Source organism: Tympanuchus pallidicinctus, unplaced genomic scaffold (genome assembly GCF_026119805.1).
Source record: "Tympanuchus pallidicinctus isolate F22 unplaced genomic scaffold, pur_lepc_1.0 scaffold5, whole genome shotgun sequence".
Classification (NCBI taxonomy): domain Eukaryota; kingdom Metazoa; phylum Chordata; class Aves; order Galliformes; family Phasianidae; genus Tympanuchus; species Tympanuchus pallidicinctus.
The window spans coordinates 37856571-37873329 of NW_026294769.1; the positions used below are offsets into that span (position 1 = coordinate 37856571).

Genomic DNA, 16759 nt, shown 5'->3' on the forward strand with positions numbered 1-16759 from the left:
AGTTCTTCCCACAGAGGAAAACACCCAATGTCTTCCAACTTTCTTTTCAACTGAACTCAAAACTAAATTAAAAGTGTATCTGAAATAAAAGTTTAACTCATAAACAAGTGACTTTAACAACAGCCACAGAATCCTTCACTAGTTCATAAAATAAGTTACTGTCAGTGATTTCTCAATCATCAATCATTTTTATGACTAAGAGACCACATGAGAATCTTTCAAAATGTTTTTCCAAATCACTACTCTGACAAATCAGCTACATAATGCACACTAACTCTAGCAGGTAGGTTAGTAATTTCCATATTAGTGATACTTTTTTTGCCTGTTTGGTATCAGTGCATTCAATCAGATGGTATAACACAATACTATTATAATCATGCTTCTTGTAGACAAGTGTTTGCTATTCACTGATCACTACCGCTGAGAATATCAACAGTTTATGGTCTAGTGCAAAGTTGGTAATTTTTCAAAGAATTTCACCTTTTCACCATTTCATTTTCCTCTTCAGAAATTCCTCAAGTAATGTCATGTAGCTCTGAACCCAACATCAGGAGCACAACTGCTCTTGTGCAATACACATGTAGGAGAGGCATGACAGCTGGGACAGTGTCCAAATGGCTCTGGAGTAGCTCAGATGACAGCCGGGTATGCATGCTATGGCTCACAGCACCCACCTTAGAAACAGTTTTTCATTTTGACTTGTTTCACTTGACTGTAATATAAAAGCAAATCCACTCTGTACAATACAAAATCTCTAGATTTTCACACTGTTCTAAGTCAGCCTTCTACTCAAACTAGCTGCTAGATTAAAAACAAGGGTCTAAGGATCACACTGACAACCACCAACACTACAGTTTAAGATAGTGAAAATTTCTGTCAAACAACCCCACTCCATCACCATCTTATCAAAAGGAGCAGGACTCATACTATTCCTCTCCTTCCATATACACCTACCCTATTTAACCACAATAACTGAAAGTGTAAGTTTAAGCAAGGTTTAGGAATTACACTTTTCACCTTAGCTCTCCCGGAACCATACATAATCTTAGCTGCATTCAGATCTCACAGGGACAAGCAATGTCTTAACCAAACACCACAAAAGACCTCAAAATAACCAATGTCCTCTTCTCCAGTAAATGCAAATCTGCCTCGTATGCTTCTAATTATAAATATGGTAACATGACATGGGGACAGAGCCAGCCCCTTGAGTAGGATCCCAGAGACTACTAACCCAAATCTGTGACAAGAGAAGGCTGGGTCAACAGACTACAGCACAACTTGGTTTTGCTTACACAGAAAAAAAACAAAAACAAAAAACAAAAACCATACAAACTGCACAATGGTAATAGACTTCCAAATTGCAGTTAAGTCTACCTTACACTAATGCATTATCCCAAAAGTTCCTGCTTGCATTTCTGGATCTATAACTGGCACAGCTGAAGGTCCTTACTCCACATTTGCAAGTTAATTTTTTCTTCACAACTCCCAGTATGATAAAATAAAACCATTTTGAGCTTTAGATGGCTTTTAAAGTAAGTACCATTAGATTCTCTTTAGTTTCATTTAAACTAAACTTAGTGAGTACTGTCTCATTTCTTTCTTGTGTGTTCTCCTTGGCACTATAGCTTTTGTGAAAATAGATAACACAGTTCTTTGTTCATTTACTTTATCTTTTAAAAACATCCAAGGTACTACGCTGTTTTAGGCATTTGTTCTTTTTTAGAAAAGTTCACAACTTAAACATATAATCAGTGTTTCCTTTATTGAAGTATGTTTCGTACTTGGCATCCTAAAAATACTGCCCAACAATATGAACCTCAACTGGGAGCTGCCTCTGCATTATCTGTCCAACAGAGATAAGATATCTTCTACTGTGCAGTGAACTAACCCATTTCAAGAGCATCTTCCCTAAAGGCTGCCATGCCAATTACTTCACACATTTACATCTAGGCAGAAACAACACATGACCTCCTCATTCCCTCCCATCATGAGGCAAAGGTGGAACTTTTAAAGTGAACTCATCAAATGGCTCACTGACAGAACAGCCTTCTTCAGACAAAAAGAGTCTTTCCTCAAAAAAATAAATAAATAAATAAATAAATTATTGAGATAATTACTGCTTAAGGAGGAAAAAAACTAACATTTGGTGGTTGTTTCTGAGTGTTTTGCTTTTAGGCACAATTTATCATTTTAATTTCTAGATAAAGATGAGGCGTCACAAGGATCTGCCCCTGCAGCTGTCCCACACACGCCTTTACCCTCAGCCAGCAGTCACTCACAACTCCGGGGGCACTGAGGACGAGCAGCAGCTCAGCCCCACAGAGCCGCCTGACAGCACGCTCACAAGCAGTAACGAGAAAACAACGGGAGAGCTCGGCACACGCTTCCTCGAGAACAACGATAAGTAAACACTGGAAACGGCGGCAGCGCACCGGCCAACACGGCGCTGCCGCACGCTGAGCCCGGCCGAAAGCACGGGCTGAGTCATTCTCCGGAGTAACTTCGTCGCGCAGCCCTCCCCCGGCAGCGGACCGCGGGCAGGGAGCGCCCCGGCCCTCCCGCAGCCCGCCCGCAGCCCGCCGGGCGCCGCCGCCCCGCGGGCTCCCCCGCCGCCCCGGGGCTGCAAACGGCACCGAGCCGCGCTCCACCCCCGGCCCCCAACGCTCCGCCGCCCACAACCGCGGCCAACCTCTGAACCACCGCCCCTCGCGATAGCCCCAGTAAAGGAGGCCCGCCGGCAGCCCCCAGCCAGGCTCCCCGCGCCCGCGGCGGGCAGGGAGGAGGCGGAGCGGGGCCGCGGAGGGGCCCTCGCCTCCCCCGGCGCCACTCACCCGAGGGTCCGGCGGCGGCCCCGCGCATCCTGCGGCGGCGGAGCCCCCCTACCGGCGCGGCCAGGCCCCGCGGCGCGGCGGGAGCGAGGGCCGCCTCGGCGGCCGCTGCGCTCGAGTGGACGGCGATGGCAGGGAGGGGCGAGCGGCGCGGGGCCGGCCGGGGAGAGCGGGTCCGGGGAGCCCAGGCGCAGCCGCCGCCGATGTTTGTTATTGTCGTCAGCGGCTTCCGGCGCCGGCGCATGCCGGGAGAGGGCGGCCCGGAGGAGGAACCGTGGGGCGGAAGCGGCGGTGCTGGCGATAGCTGCTTCCCGGGCTGTGGGAGGATGAGGGGTGCCCGTGGTCCGTCCGGATTTAGCTCTCTCCATCGCGGGTTACGACGCGGGAGGTTGTCTTCCGTTCGGACCGATTCTTCCCTAGCTGAAGGTTGCGCTCACCTTGCTGACCTGGCGCTTCCTCCCCGCGGGGGTCGTAGGGAAGCGCTGAGGCCCCTGGGGGCTCGGAAGGACTTTGATACAGCCTGCCGTGGGACTGCTCCGTGATTCGGCCTCTCGTGCCTGTCCTGAGAAATCGAGAATGAACTTTGCACACGTTGCTTTGTGGTTTCTCTTTTACTTCAGGCTTCCTCATGGAGTTTTAGCCACGTGAGAGCAGATTAGAGAGGCGTGAGGAAGGTTCGCTCTGAACTGCATGTGGTTTTTAGGGGTGTTCTGCACAATATTCCCTTAAAGTGCAACACATGGCCGGATCACGCATTCTGCAACACTGCTTTACCATACAGCAGGCAATGCGGGCCCGACCCTGGGAAAGCACTCACCGTCCTGCAGCAGCCAAAAGTCAGTGCACTATTAACGCTGTCTGAGCTGGAACCAGGGCACAGGGATGGCACAGTGCAGTACCACTCAAGTTATAGCTAATAATTTTATGCATTCATTGGCTAAACGCAGCCCTGTGAGCAGCAAACACTCTGCAGTCTTGCTTTCCATTTTGATAAAAGAATTTGAGAACAGGTTTCAAGACTGCAAAAAATCTTTTTTTGGGGTATATTTGCAACTTCAGTTGACATAAATACATTACATGGGAATTTTCTAATGCACCATATAGAGTTCCAATCAGACGCTCTATTTAAAAATCTGACCATGTCTCTTTAATTTTATAAGCCCTCTCTTACCAGAGAAAAAGTATCCTCGCTTCACAGTCATATGTTATTCATGTTATCACACATTTGTGAACAATTGTTTTCAAGGATGAAGTACAGGAGGAGTAAAATTTCATCTAAAATCTCTGACAAGCACCTTGAGAGCTCACTAAAAATTGCAGCCACTGCCGTTGAACTAGACTGATGTGGTAGTTTCACAACAACAGGGTCACATATCCCACTAGTTCTGTGTTTTTGTTGGTCTTTTTTGCTTTGTTTTGTTTTAATTAAAAATGCTAAAGATTAAAATGATTTTTGTTACCTATGTACATGAACTACAGCATATATTTTATGAGGGCTGCGTGAAAGTAATGCCTGCTGTTTTATTTTCTTGGCCCACAGTATCAGAGGCAGATGCTGGTGGCATGGTAATACAGGTTGAACATTCTCACCAACAGTCCATTACATGTTGTTGCTGTCTGACAGATGGCAGTGGAGGAGCACTGACAGAATGGCATCTGACATGGAAGCGCTGGCAGATGAAGCAAAGGTGTGGAACTGAATTCCTCCTGGTGGAAAAAATGGCAGCCTCTGCCATTCAACACTTGTGAACATTTATGGAGATGAAACAGTGGATGTGAGCACAGTAAGGTGGTGGGTGGTGTATTTCAGCAGGAGTGACAGCAAGGGTGGATCATGTCCACTGGTGCAGATTTTTATGAGTGCGGCATGCATGCTCTTGTTCATTGCTGGTGAAAATGCACAGCTAATGGTGGTGACTGTGTTGAAAAAGTGTTTTGTAGCTGAGAATTTGCTCTATCAAATAGCGCTATTGTGCTCTTTGAATCAGTTGCAGTTCCATGGAAACACAAGAGGCATTACTTTTGGAGCAACCGTTGTGTTTGTGTCCCAAGACAATTTCTGTTCACTCAGTGTGGCCCAGGCAAGCCAAAAGATTGGGCACCTCTTCCATACAGTATAAGCAGCAGGTCATGGCACAGCAGAATTCAAAGTGCAATCCTACAGCCAGCCTACGAGGCAAACACATAAATAAGAGGAATGCAGAGGGGAGCACATGGCACCTCATTTTCAGCATGCAGGACAAGTGCACTTAGTACAATAACTAGATTGGCTGTATACAAAATTCAGTCCTGAGATTTTCTCTTAGGCTCACACACACAGCCCTACACCTAACTTCTTTTGCTTTTAGTTCATCAGCTTGTAAGATACCCATTCTCAAAAGCTGGGACAGGTTTCTGGCTCTCACGGGAGCCCTCAGAAGTTCCTGCTGCTGGGTTGAAGAGCTGCCTGTCTGCCTGTCCTGTTACAGACAGCTCTAAGCACCCACAGCCTATGCAGCCAGGTGTTTGTACTTGGAAGACATTGCTGCTGTGGGATGTTGAGTGACACCTGTCAGTGTCACCAGGTGCCTTATGGCACCAGATAGATGAGCACTCTCTGGCTTCTGCATCCTGTTGGGAAGCATGGTGTAGTTACCCACATCCTGAAAGATGGTGTTTTCATCTCAGAGTACAGCAGTAAATGGAGTTGAGAATGGTACTGAGAGGAGCAGACTGGTTTTAATGGGAAATACCATACAAGTTTCTAACAGCAATTCAAGGCAGATTTAATTTAATCCCAGTGATCAAGCTCCAGTTCTACAAATGTTAACTTCTGCTTACTGTATCACCAAAAATGTTCTTCCCCTGCATAAAGTCTTTGAGTGCAATGGGGTGATCTGTAACATGAAAAGCTTCACAAAACAAGCACTGTCCATACCCTAAGTGGGGACAAACCAAAGTTAAAAAACAACTTTGAAATGTATAGAAACATTAAAGTTGTAAAAGATCTCTAAGATTTTCTTGTCCAACCATCAACCTACTACCACCATGCCCATTAACATGTCCTTCAGTGCTATATCTCCATGTTTCCTGCACACCTTCAAGGACAGCGACCCCACCATGCCCTGGGCAGCCCATGTGTGTCTCAACACTCTTTCCGAGAGGAAATTTTTCCTAATATCCCACCTGAACCTCTCCTTGTGCTATTTAAGACTGTTCCCTCTCATTCTGTCATTGTTACCTGGGAGAAGAGTCTGACCCCCATCTTGCCACAACCTCCTTTCAGGCAGTTAGTTAAAGTACCAGGGAGGCTCATTAAAGTTGTCTGGCCAAGGAGATAATACTGAGGTGACCTGTTGCACATCAATAGGAGAAGCTGATAGTAGGTATTCTAACACAGGCTGCAGTGCCACTAGGCCTGGTAGTTTTCTGACAACCTCTGCAATTCAGGCTTTCAGCAATTGCATTAAGGAAGGCTCTGGGCACTGAGGCACTGTTTGGTTTTGGGCAGCACGTGCAGGACAGCTTGATTTCAGCACAGTGCAGGAAGGACTGAAGAAGAAACAGGAGTCAGCAAAGAGCTGCCAGCAGAGCAGGTTGATCTGGCTTGTTCTTGTAACATTTCATTATGTTGCTTCCTCTCAAAGCAATCCAAGAGACTTTGTGTCAAGCAACTAATTACAGGGCTTTTTTTCTGAGACTGTCTGAACAATAACAAACCAAAGTTAAACATTTTATCTAGTACATCTGCCCTGAAAAGAAATATTTTATGAATATTATTTTGTTCCAGGATATATCAAAGGAAAGGAGATAATTCTTCACATTTCAAAGCACTGTGCCATGTTTAGGTTATTGTTCTTTCAACATATACTGTCACCCATGCATTTTTTTTCACATTCTGTAAAATAGATTAGAAGTTGGATTGATCAGAAGTTGGAAGTTGAAGGAGTTTATCACTATGTGCTTTTAATTTGGGGTGCTACCTTAGGTGTATCAAGGGATCCATTTCCTCAACCTTGTGTTTGTGTGGCTGTAGTTGGGTAGCAAAATGAATGAGCTGCTCTACAAGGGCAAGTGAGTTGGGAGCTCTGTCACTGTGGACTAAGGGCACAGTGGCACATCCAGATTGGTCACTAGTTTTTTTTTTTTTTTACCAGAGCACTGACTGGTCTGTAAGCTCTCAGTAATTTGTTTTTGAATGGTCAGTGACTCAGGAGCAGCTGATGCCATTTTTGAAAGCATGCCACTCCCTCTGGGCCCTTTTATGGATCATTCCTAACCAGTAATTTGAACATCATGTGACTCTTCCCAGTATGTTTCTGTAATTCTTTCTACACACATTTTGAATTCATAAGTGAGTAACACGATTTTTTGAGTTTATTGCCCAAGGTTTGTGCATGAGGGAACAGTTGGCTTCAATTTAGCATCTAGGTCATGAGATTAGGTTTTGGTCCCAAGAAGTAATGCGCAAATGATATTTAAAACTCAGATGAAATAGTCAGAATGGACATACTTTCAGAAATGGTCAAAAAGAGGAGCTCTGAAAGGGACACAGGCTGAACTTTCCCACCACCTCTTCACAACACGCAGGGGATGCTGAACACAGCAAGGCTGAGGAAGTAATGCACTAAAAGAACAACAGTAATGCTATATGCAATTATATAAAGACACTGTTGTATTAGCATTACTAAGTATTTCATGCTATTGTGAATAGGACTTTTTTTTTTTATTTTATTTGTAGCAGCTTTATGCACACATACATATAAGCACTTAAGTCACATTTACATTATACATTTACAGTTTTAAATGTTGTCTAATTCCTATAAACAAGGAAGATTATATAAGCAGATATTTGGATTGAAGAAATTATGCAGGAGTTTATTTGGCCCATGTTTCTAGAAAACTGTTTTGTTTGTTTGTTGTTCTCATTTTACAGCTATGGCACAAGATATGTTGTCCACATTTGCAGAACAGTGTTCAAAAAACTTAATGGTCTTCCTGTTCACATCTGTACATGATTTGTGTCAGTTACTGTCCTGGATCAGTAACAACAAAGAAATAATTTGTAAGCTAAGGGGTGTAGGCTTACCTATGAGGCTGCAGCTCATCACAGCCCCTGCTACACTACTCACTGTATCCCCTGGAACAGCACAGAAAAGGAGATTCAAGAGGCAGAATTGACCTGAGACAGAATTTTGGGGTGTAGCCATCTGGAAACCCAGGCTATAAGTCACCCCAGCTCCCAGCATACTACCTGCAGCAAGATCCCTCATTAGAGACTGCCCTGAGACAGACTTGTACACTTCTGGACTATGTCCACTCCTTCCATATTTAGATTTTAACGTGTAGTCTATCTTTCCAAAAGCTAGAAAAAGTATAATTACATATGATCTAAGTCAGCAATTTAGGAACTTGTGTTTTTTCCTTTCTTTTTTGTTTAAAAAAAAATAAATAAATAAAAAAATCATATCCCCTTTTTATATTAGCCTACAAACTCCCTCCACCCACAAGCTTTCTATTAACATAAACTTGAAATTTAAGATGCAGAAACTCTTCCTTTAATACATTTTATTAATTATATTTAAATTAATAGAATCCTTAAACTAAATATATACTACTCACTTTGTGCCTATATGAAGATGGATTGTGAAAAGAAAATACTATTTATTGACATATTGAATTTACTTTTCTCCCTTGCCCTGGCAAGCTATAGCATTCAGTGCTTTTTTTTTTTCTTTCATTTTTATTCCTGAATGAAGTGGAAACAAAACAATCATTTTCTTCTTGCTTTCAGAGTCTCAATTCACTGAATTAGTCATTGACCTCAGTTAATGGAATAAAGTAGAAAGATTATTCTCTGCATCTCCAAAAGAGGCTGTACCTATCAAACATTCTTAATTACACATTTAAATTATTCTGTAGGAGTACACTAATTTAAGCTAAGTTTTAAATCACTTTAAAAAAATCTGACTGTTCTGTGTGCACTTGCATTCATTACTCATTCTGAGGAGGTTTTTTATATTCATTGATGAGATCAAGCGTGGGTTCTGGCAGAATCCTCTTTCAGAGCTTTGCAGCTTTGGAATTTGTTCTGTAGGAGAATAAGAAAAATATGTTAAAAGTGTAATCTAAGCACCATCAAAATTGTGAATAGGATTCTTGTCTTGAAGACTGGTTTAGGTTTTTGCTCTTTTTATGCATACATGCAAAATGAGATTTGTGCATAGTGTTTTGCATGTTCATGATTTAACTGTGAAGGCACAAGTTTCTGCAAGTAGCCTGTCTGTTGTTTCATCTAATACATAACCTGAGTCAATGAAGTCTTACTGGTACGGCTCCTTTTTCATGGAACCATTCAGAGAAGGATCAGTGGTGGTGTTTGATTCTGATGTCTTCACTGAATTGAGCTGTTAGCATTTTGATGAAAACTGTGGTGTAGGTGGCACATCAAACTGTAGATTAACTAGTTTTATCCATTTGTCATTTCAAACATTGCCTTAGCCTTAGAACTCTACATTTTAGTCTTCTGAAGTTTTCCTGCTTTTTCCTGGTAAAGATACCTGGATTTACTCACTCAAATTGTTAATCCATAGCAAGGGTCTAGTAGAGAACTTTTATGTCATTAGATGTTCAGCAGCTTGTTGTAAGCTGAGTGTTAGCTGTAGGATTTGGGGAACAAAAGTGTAAGTGACATCTACCTCGAATGGCTATGCACTTCAGCTTTCCACTTTCTGATGTTTTGTTACTTCCAGGTCACTTTGCTGTTATCTATTTCCCTTTCCTTTTGAGCTGACACAGGATACTGGTTATCTTTGTTGTTGCAGCTGTTTAATTTTTTAGTTCCTTCTTTCATATAAGTATTGAATCTGTATAGGCTCTTAGTGCTAGCTTTCACTAGATTACACAGTTGGGGATTCTGTTCTGCTTTATAAACCCTCTGGAAGAACACCTCGTTTCATCCACGTTTATCTTTGAACTTACCTTTTCAGATCAGTTCTGCTCATTAATTTTACCTTTCGAAATTTAGGTGAAAGGATGCAATAGGTTTACATACATCCTCTTATCTGACCAAAGTACACCCACTCTGAATGTGAGACAAACATTGCTGGTGGTCACTAAACAGCCATAAATTTAAATTCGTGTGTTGTTTTTTTTTTTTTTTTTTTTTTTTTTTCCCCCAGCTTGCTTAGTATTTTTGAAAGACAGAGAGGGAGAACCTTTAACCGTAAGCTTTACGGTTACTTTTTTCCTAGTGATAGCATTACAATAAAAATAATCTCCAATTGCAGTATAGAGTGGCTAGAGTATTGCTCAGGCACACTCTAAAAAAAACAAGTACATCTGTGTTGACACAGGAAGTAGCAATTAAATGGAGGCAATTAAAGGAAATCACAGAGCACTCTTGCAGATGTAAGGAGTAAGCTCAGCAGTGTGCTTAACGTAATTAGAAAGAGAGAAGAAGAAAAGTGAGACACAAGTGAGAGGAAGCCAGATCCGTAAGTGGAATTAGTGTGAAAGACTTTGCACTCCTCAGTGTCAGATGACCACACCAAATGCTGGAAGAACCTGGTGAGATTATTTAGTCATTACTCTCTAGCTGTATTTATGAAGTCCTCTGGAGTCCTCTCATGAGATGCACCAGGGATGTTCGTGTTTTTAAGCCATCCTGCTGTGGCAATTTGTCCATACATACATTTTTTCTTATTTCTCTGAAGCAATATGTATTTTTGATATTTAGTAGAAATAAATCGATCCCACTTATCAAATACATGCATAGCTCTAGCAGCAAGGTCTGAGCTATAGGGCTTAGGCCAGTGATTCTTGGCACACCTGTGGTGTTACCAAAGAAAAGTGTTGTGTTCTTTCTCAAACCCAAATGAGCAATTGATTTGCATCTTGTTCTAACCATGTCTGTGTTTCTAAGTTTATTCTGTCCAGGCTTATGTTTGTTGAAGCCAATATGCAACAGGAGTATTTGTGTAGGCACAGTAACAGCATTATCCTTGCATGAAGTTTGTCTTAGAAAGCACCGCTGCTCAGTCCTTTCCCTACAGACGGTCTATAGCATAGCCAGCAACAGTATGAAGTACATTAGCCTCTCACTTGAATAATACATTCTAGAATTACCTATTTCATGGATGCTGTGGTTTACTTGTGGCAGCACTATACTGCAGTTCTGAAAAAGCAACACTAGGGGACATCATTAGTCTTCACATTTTTTTTTTCTAGCTGAAAGAAAGGTTTTGCTCTGAAAGCTGGAGAGCTTGAAACGTACAAATTGTGAAGTATATTTGGGAACCAGTCCTCTCTCTATGCATGGTTTTGTAAGTTTTTGCACCTCTTTTGAATTTTTTAAATTATATGTATATTCTTAGGAAATAGAGTAGGACAGCAATCCCAGAGCAGACAAGGGAATGAATATGTTAAAACCAACAAAGTGGTCTAACAACCTGCATGTTAGCCCTACATGTATTTTGTATTTCTTAGTTGTTTTTTTCCACTATCTAATCTAGCAAGAATTAATTTTCTGTTTTAGTATTTTTCACTGAAGTTAGATATTAGGAATTACTACTGAGTTGTGTCTAACATGTAGAATGCTGCTCAGGCAGTGTTTCAGGAAAGACTTTTATCTTTTGTTTCTTTTACAGTCCAGTGAGTATAAAGTTGGCTGAAAGTCATTTACTATATGCAAGAGGGCATATCCTTGAATATTTCTAATATTCTAACAAAAAACAAAAAGTTCAGAGGTCTAATATGGCATTACCTCAAAATGTTTTACTATCAGTACATAGATAGATGTATCTAGATAAACAGAGACATAATTTCACAAAATACTAAGGTTGTGTTGCACAGTTCCAGGGTTATGTTCTACTTCAAAATTACTATATTGAAAGATCAAAAATAACTGTTTTATAATGAAAAAAAATCTTTGAACAATTTCTTTTTTTAAAAGCAGTATTTTATATGGGATAGACATCTCTGGCATGGTATTTTAGAGCAAATAAACTGCTATTCAGATTTATAGAATTACTTGTTTTCTTTATAGAAAATGCATTAAAACACTTTCAGAACTCCAAGCTATTTGAATTTCACTAGTTACTTGGTAAGGCAATAGACAGGATAATAAATAAGGCACACGGATGTGTGATTTTGTTGGGTTCCAAATGTTGTTTGCATTTGCCATATGGACCTCTCTGAAGGGCATGGCGAGACTTTTAGTCTTTTATATTCATCTTATTCATTAGCCAGAAATCTATAAACACTGCTGGTTATTTACATCTTGATAAATTCAGGAAGAGTGCTTAAAGGTTGAGAAAAGTGCTGTTGAGCAGGTTAAAGCTTTTATTTCCCTTACCTGCTGAAAATCTGCATCTGCCTTATCTGAGAACAGCAAGTTTATTTTTGCTTGCACTAACTTCCAAATAAATACTTTAAAGTATGTTCTTAAGAGGCTTTTTTTTTTTTTAACTTTTAAATTTTATGAACACTGAAAGCGCTTCAACTGAGAATATTGCAGCCATGTTATGAGGACGAGCAGATGAATATGGATCTGCTCATCATAAACATTTAAGTCATTGCAACATTTATCCACTCTAGTTTAGATCAAATGTAAGATGCTGATTTATTTATTTATTTTGCATTCTGAAGCGACTTGAATCTGATTTGTAAACATCAAAAGTTTAGTTTAACAACTTTATATCCTTACAAGATTATAAAATGGCACAATTAAGATTGATTACATATCTGAGTTATATATTTGCATACATAAAAGATATTTTTTTAAAAAAGGCAAATCCTTACTTTTTTTTTTTTTCCATCTGCCTTCTATTAATATACTTTTTGTTAATTAATTACCCTTGTGTCACTAGAGGTTATTTAACTATAATATATTTTGCTATATTTACAAAGTAAATAGGCAATATGCATTTGGCAGCAACCTTACATTCAAGAATAGATATCTTGGCTTTGAATGCCCTGAGTTAAGTCTGTCATTTCACAGTCTGGTGCCATAACTAGAGGCTAATTCCAAAGGAGATAAATACATTAACGACATCTCAGGGTATTGAAGCTTATTTTAATCCTGTTTCCTTATGGACAAGTAAGCACAACCCTACACTTTTCTCAGAATATCTTGTGTGCTATGTGAGTGTTGTGAAATGAAACCTGAGTTTGATCACATGGTTGTGGCAAGTACATATTTAAGTAAAAATAAGAGTTTTATATGAGCTTTCAGTTCTTTGTTGTTAAATTTTGTTTGATTTTTAATAATGCCTTAATATTTTTCCCCACTAGATTTACTTATCTCTCCTGCTTGATTGTACTGAGATACTTTGATGGTGCCTTTTTCTAGCCCACATTTTTCCATTTCCCTTCAAGCTCAGATACAAAAGGGATCTTTGCAGTAAGCATCCTTTCCTTCAACCATCATTTGCAAACCTGCCATTTTTCAAAGCTGTGGGTTTCTTCTCCATTTCTTATTTCCTCACTGGCCAATGTTTAGCTGATAATTTCATATCCGATTAGCTATGGAGAGAGAAGAAAATATTCAAATTTTAGATATAACTTCAGGAATTAGTCCAGGGATTATTGATAGTTTGATTTTTTTTTGTTTTGTTGCTTGTGTTTGGGAAAAATTAGATTAGGAAAAAATAGCATTTCATTCTTCTGTGTAAACACCCAACAGTGCAGAAAGTTTCTTTGGACACTAGATGACAGCGAAAGATTGCAACAGAACTCTTTTTAAAGTAAAGCATAACTGGAAGTATATTCAGTAAGATTGTGTTATCACTGTTGATAAGCCACTGATAACATTTATGGAGTTAGATACTTTGCAGTACAGAAGTTTCTATTACAGAATCTACAGAAGCTTAGCCTTCACCTGTCACATACGGTGAAATATTATCCTGAGTCTGAATTCTACTCTGACAGTAGAGTTTTTGCTTAAACTCTGGGTATTTATGAAAGACACTGCTTTTGAGTAGAGTGAGCCTATGCTAGTAAGATATCTGCTTTTAAGTTCTTGTCTTGTAGTTTTTCATCCATGTTTCATTTTGTATGTAAGGAAAGAAAACCTAATATTTGCCTTAATGGCAGTCTCACCATAAAAGACTTAGAAAGCTAGATTAAAATAGGTACTTCACTTATGAATTAACATATAGGAAATCTCTGTAGTCTCTCTCAAGATATTTTGATTGGCAAATTCCTGTTACTAGCAATAAAGCAAGCAATAATAATAGGTGAGTAAAAGTAGATTTCTGCGGAGAAGCAAAATAAAAACAGTCAATAGTTTTTTTTTTTAAAAAAAAAAAGCAGCCAACAAAGTGGCAAAACATTCATGTGTCAAAGGGAAGAAAAAGAAATAGAGTAGATATAAAAGAAACTGTTCAAAAAAAAAAAAAAAAAATTGTGAAGTTATATAAGTGCATAGAGATGGATTCCAGGATGCTGTATTTTTGACGGTTGGAATAGCCTACCAGTCCTCTTTCAGTTAAATGAACTGAGGATCAATTCTGAGATACCATTCCAGCTCTCCTCTCTTTTCTCTTTCTTGTTAAAATTTACAGAAGATGGAAAGTTCACAAGATATGGAAATGCACAAACAGCCTATTTTGAACATTTTGTGCACATAACCCATGCACAAAACTGCTTAAGTCTGAGATAGACTAACTACAAGCATAGTATGCGAGTTAGTAGTAAGGCATGCCTAAAGGGATGGTACAGATGCTCAGGCAAGCATCACTCAAACTGAACAAGCATCACTTCTGTGACTGATATATTTAACTGATAAATCAACACTGCCAAAACACGTCACTTGTCAATGACTGGCATCAAGTAGTTAAGTCATACCTTAGCTGAAGGCAGTGTTGAATCCATTTTCAGTAGTTCTGAGAAGGCACTTATTGCTTTCATTGACCTTATCAGTTTGACTGTGTGTAGCCATTTATTATTCTCCTGGGATAAAACAGAAGTCATCTCTGCTTAAACTGATCATAGATTTACAGGATAACTTAGCTTAGAAGGGATTTCAGGAGACCAAACAGTTCCCACTTCCCTAGCCTACCTCTTACAGGATCCATTTTAGTGTTGTACAAGGTTGCTCAAGGCCTTGTCTTGTCAATGTCTGAAGCCTTCAAGGATGGATTTCAAAACACCTTTGGTCAGTACATCTCAGATCTTAACCACTCTAGTTTTGATATTTATTTTAAACAGTCAACATTTCCCTTGCTGCAGCTTATTCCTTTTGTTTCTCATTGTATAGACCTTGCAGAGAAGCTTGAGTAAGTCTTTTATAGCCTACTTTTACACACAAAAGGGGTCTACAGAGCTTTTTTCCTTCATTGTTAATCTCTTCTTTTCCATGCTGAACTAAGCTACTTTCTCTAGTACCTCCTCATATTTTATACTAAAGTCCCCTAACCATCTCAGAGCCTTTCTGCTGGATGTCCTCCAGTTTCTTGATCTTTCTTTCACACTGGAAAGTGAGAGGGTCCAGACAAAGACATGATAGGTCAAACTCACTCTGAGATGCTTACTGGAAGGGAATCATCATTCTCTTGACCTTTCAATAGACTCTTGCTGATGCATTTATATCAGTAACACAGGGGTACTGTAACCTCACCTAACTTGTTCTCAACCAGAATCACAGGGTAGTTTCTCTAGGGCTGCTGCATCAGCCAGGGCCCAGCCTTTACTGCCACATGCAATTATTTTATCCCACAAGTTTGAACTCCCTTTTATCATTGCTGACCTTCCCATGATTTCTCCTAGCCTGTTCCTTAAGACTGACAAAGTTCCTCTGACAGGCAGATGCTTCTGCCAGCATATTGCCTGCTCCCTTCAATTTGGTATAACCTGCAAGCTCACTGTATACATCTCATCATTCAGGTCATAAGTGGAGATCCGCTTTGCCTACTCCAGAATTCTGGGGGAAGGAATTTGTCACAAGCCACAACTGGGCTGCAAGCCAAAAACTATATTTTGAGCCTTCTAACCCAGTTAATTTTTCATCAGTCTTAACACACATCCATCTACACAGTCTCCCTGCAGCTTGTCTATAAGGTTACCATACCAGAGGATTTTTGAAAGCCCTGCCAAAGTCAGCATAAGATAAATTCACTGTTTTTTCTTTATTCACAGAGCCAGTCATTTCCCCATGGAAGAGAAGTTTGACCAGCAATGCTATGCACTGTCAAGTTATAAAGTTATGCTGGCCGGTTCTGTTGCTCAAAAATGCTCTCAGAATTTGAGTCTTATCAGCTGTTCTGCTTATGAAGAAGCTGAACTACTTCTGGTAGCTTCTTAGTGATACCAGGTAAAGTATTCACAGATAGACCAATCATATACAGAAAAACTCACCCACCTGGTTAGAAGTGCTCACAAGCCCTGCAGCATCCCCTCTCAGGGAGCTGCCTAGGCTCAGGAAATACTCTCTCCTTAGTGGCTGGCCCTTATGTGAGCCCAGTGTGGTTCCACCCTGTGTCCATCCCTTCTGGTCATCTGAGGAGCACAGGTGCAAACAGTTTACCTGTGCTCCTGGGCCATCCACACCCCTTCACCAGTTGCTCAATCACCAGTTCAAGCTGTGACCTAACACTTCCATTACACCAGTGTACCCTCTCCAGCTGTCCACATTGAAAGCTAGAAAAATAGCTATCTTCCTGCTTCCTCAAAATTCAATTTAAAGATTACTTTTAAAACCTTCCTCAAAATTCAATTTAAAGATTACTTTTAAAGCCATATGACTACTTTGCTCCTTCTGTAGGATTTGCTGTTTGAAATTTAATATTCTTTCAGTACTGTGTAACCTAGAAAAAAATATGAAAGTCTTTCGCAGCCCTCCAGTATTCTCAAATAAAGGTTTTAATTGTTATGATTGTGTTGGTGATGGCAGAATTTATAGAACTACTCATTTGAATTAGCTAAAAAGAAAATCTAGGTGAAAAAAAATCTAA

General features: G+C 40.2%; 1 protein-coding gene and 1 long non-coding RNA gene across 3 annotated transcripts in view; both read right to left on the reverse strand.

Annotated features, from left to right (window-relative positions):
• RB1CC1 (RB1 inducible coiled-coil 1) overlaps window positions 1-2932 on the reverse strand; it is a 69546-nt gene extending 66614 nt beyond the window's left edge. For both annotated transcript variants that reach the window (XM_052703166.1, XM_052703165.1), the window contains exon 1: window positions 2832-2932. The gene's annotated coding sequence lies outside the window, so the exon portion shown is untranslated. The remainder of the gene's footprint in view (window positions 1-2831) is intronic.
• Window positions 2933-8318: 5386 nt separating this feature from the next.
• On the reverse strand, window positions 8319-16217 carry LOC128090723 (uncharacterized). Its single transcript, XR_008211074.1, has 4 exons — window positions 16168-16217; window positions 14869-14935; window positions 14655-14759; window positions 8319-8898 (listed from the first exon to the last, which is right to left on the reverse strand). It is a non-coding gene; the product is annotated as an uncharacterized LOC128090723 (long non-coding RNA).
• Between the last annotated feature and the right edge of the window lie 542 nt (window positions 16218-16759).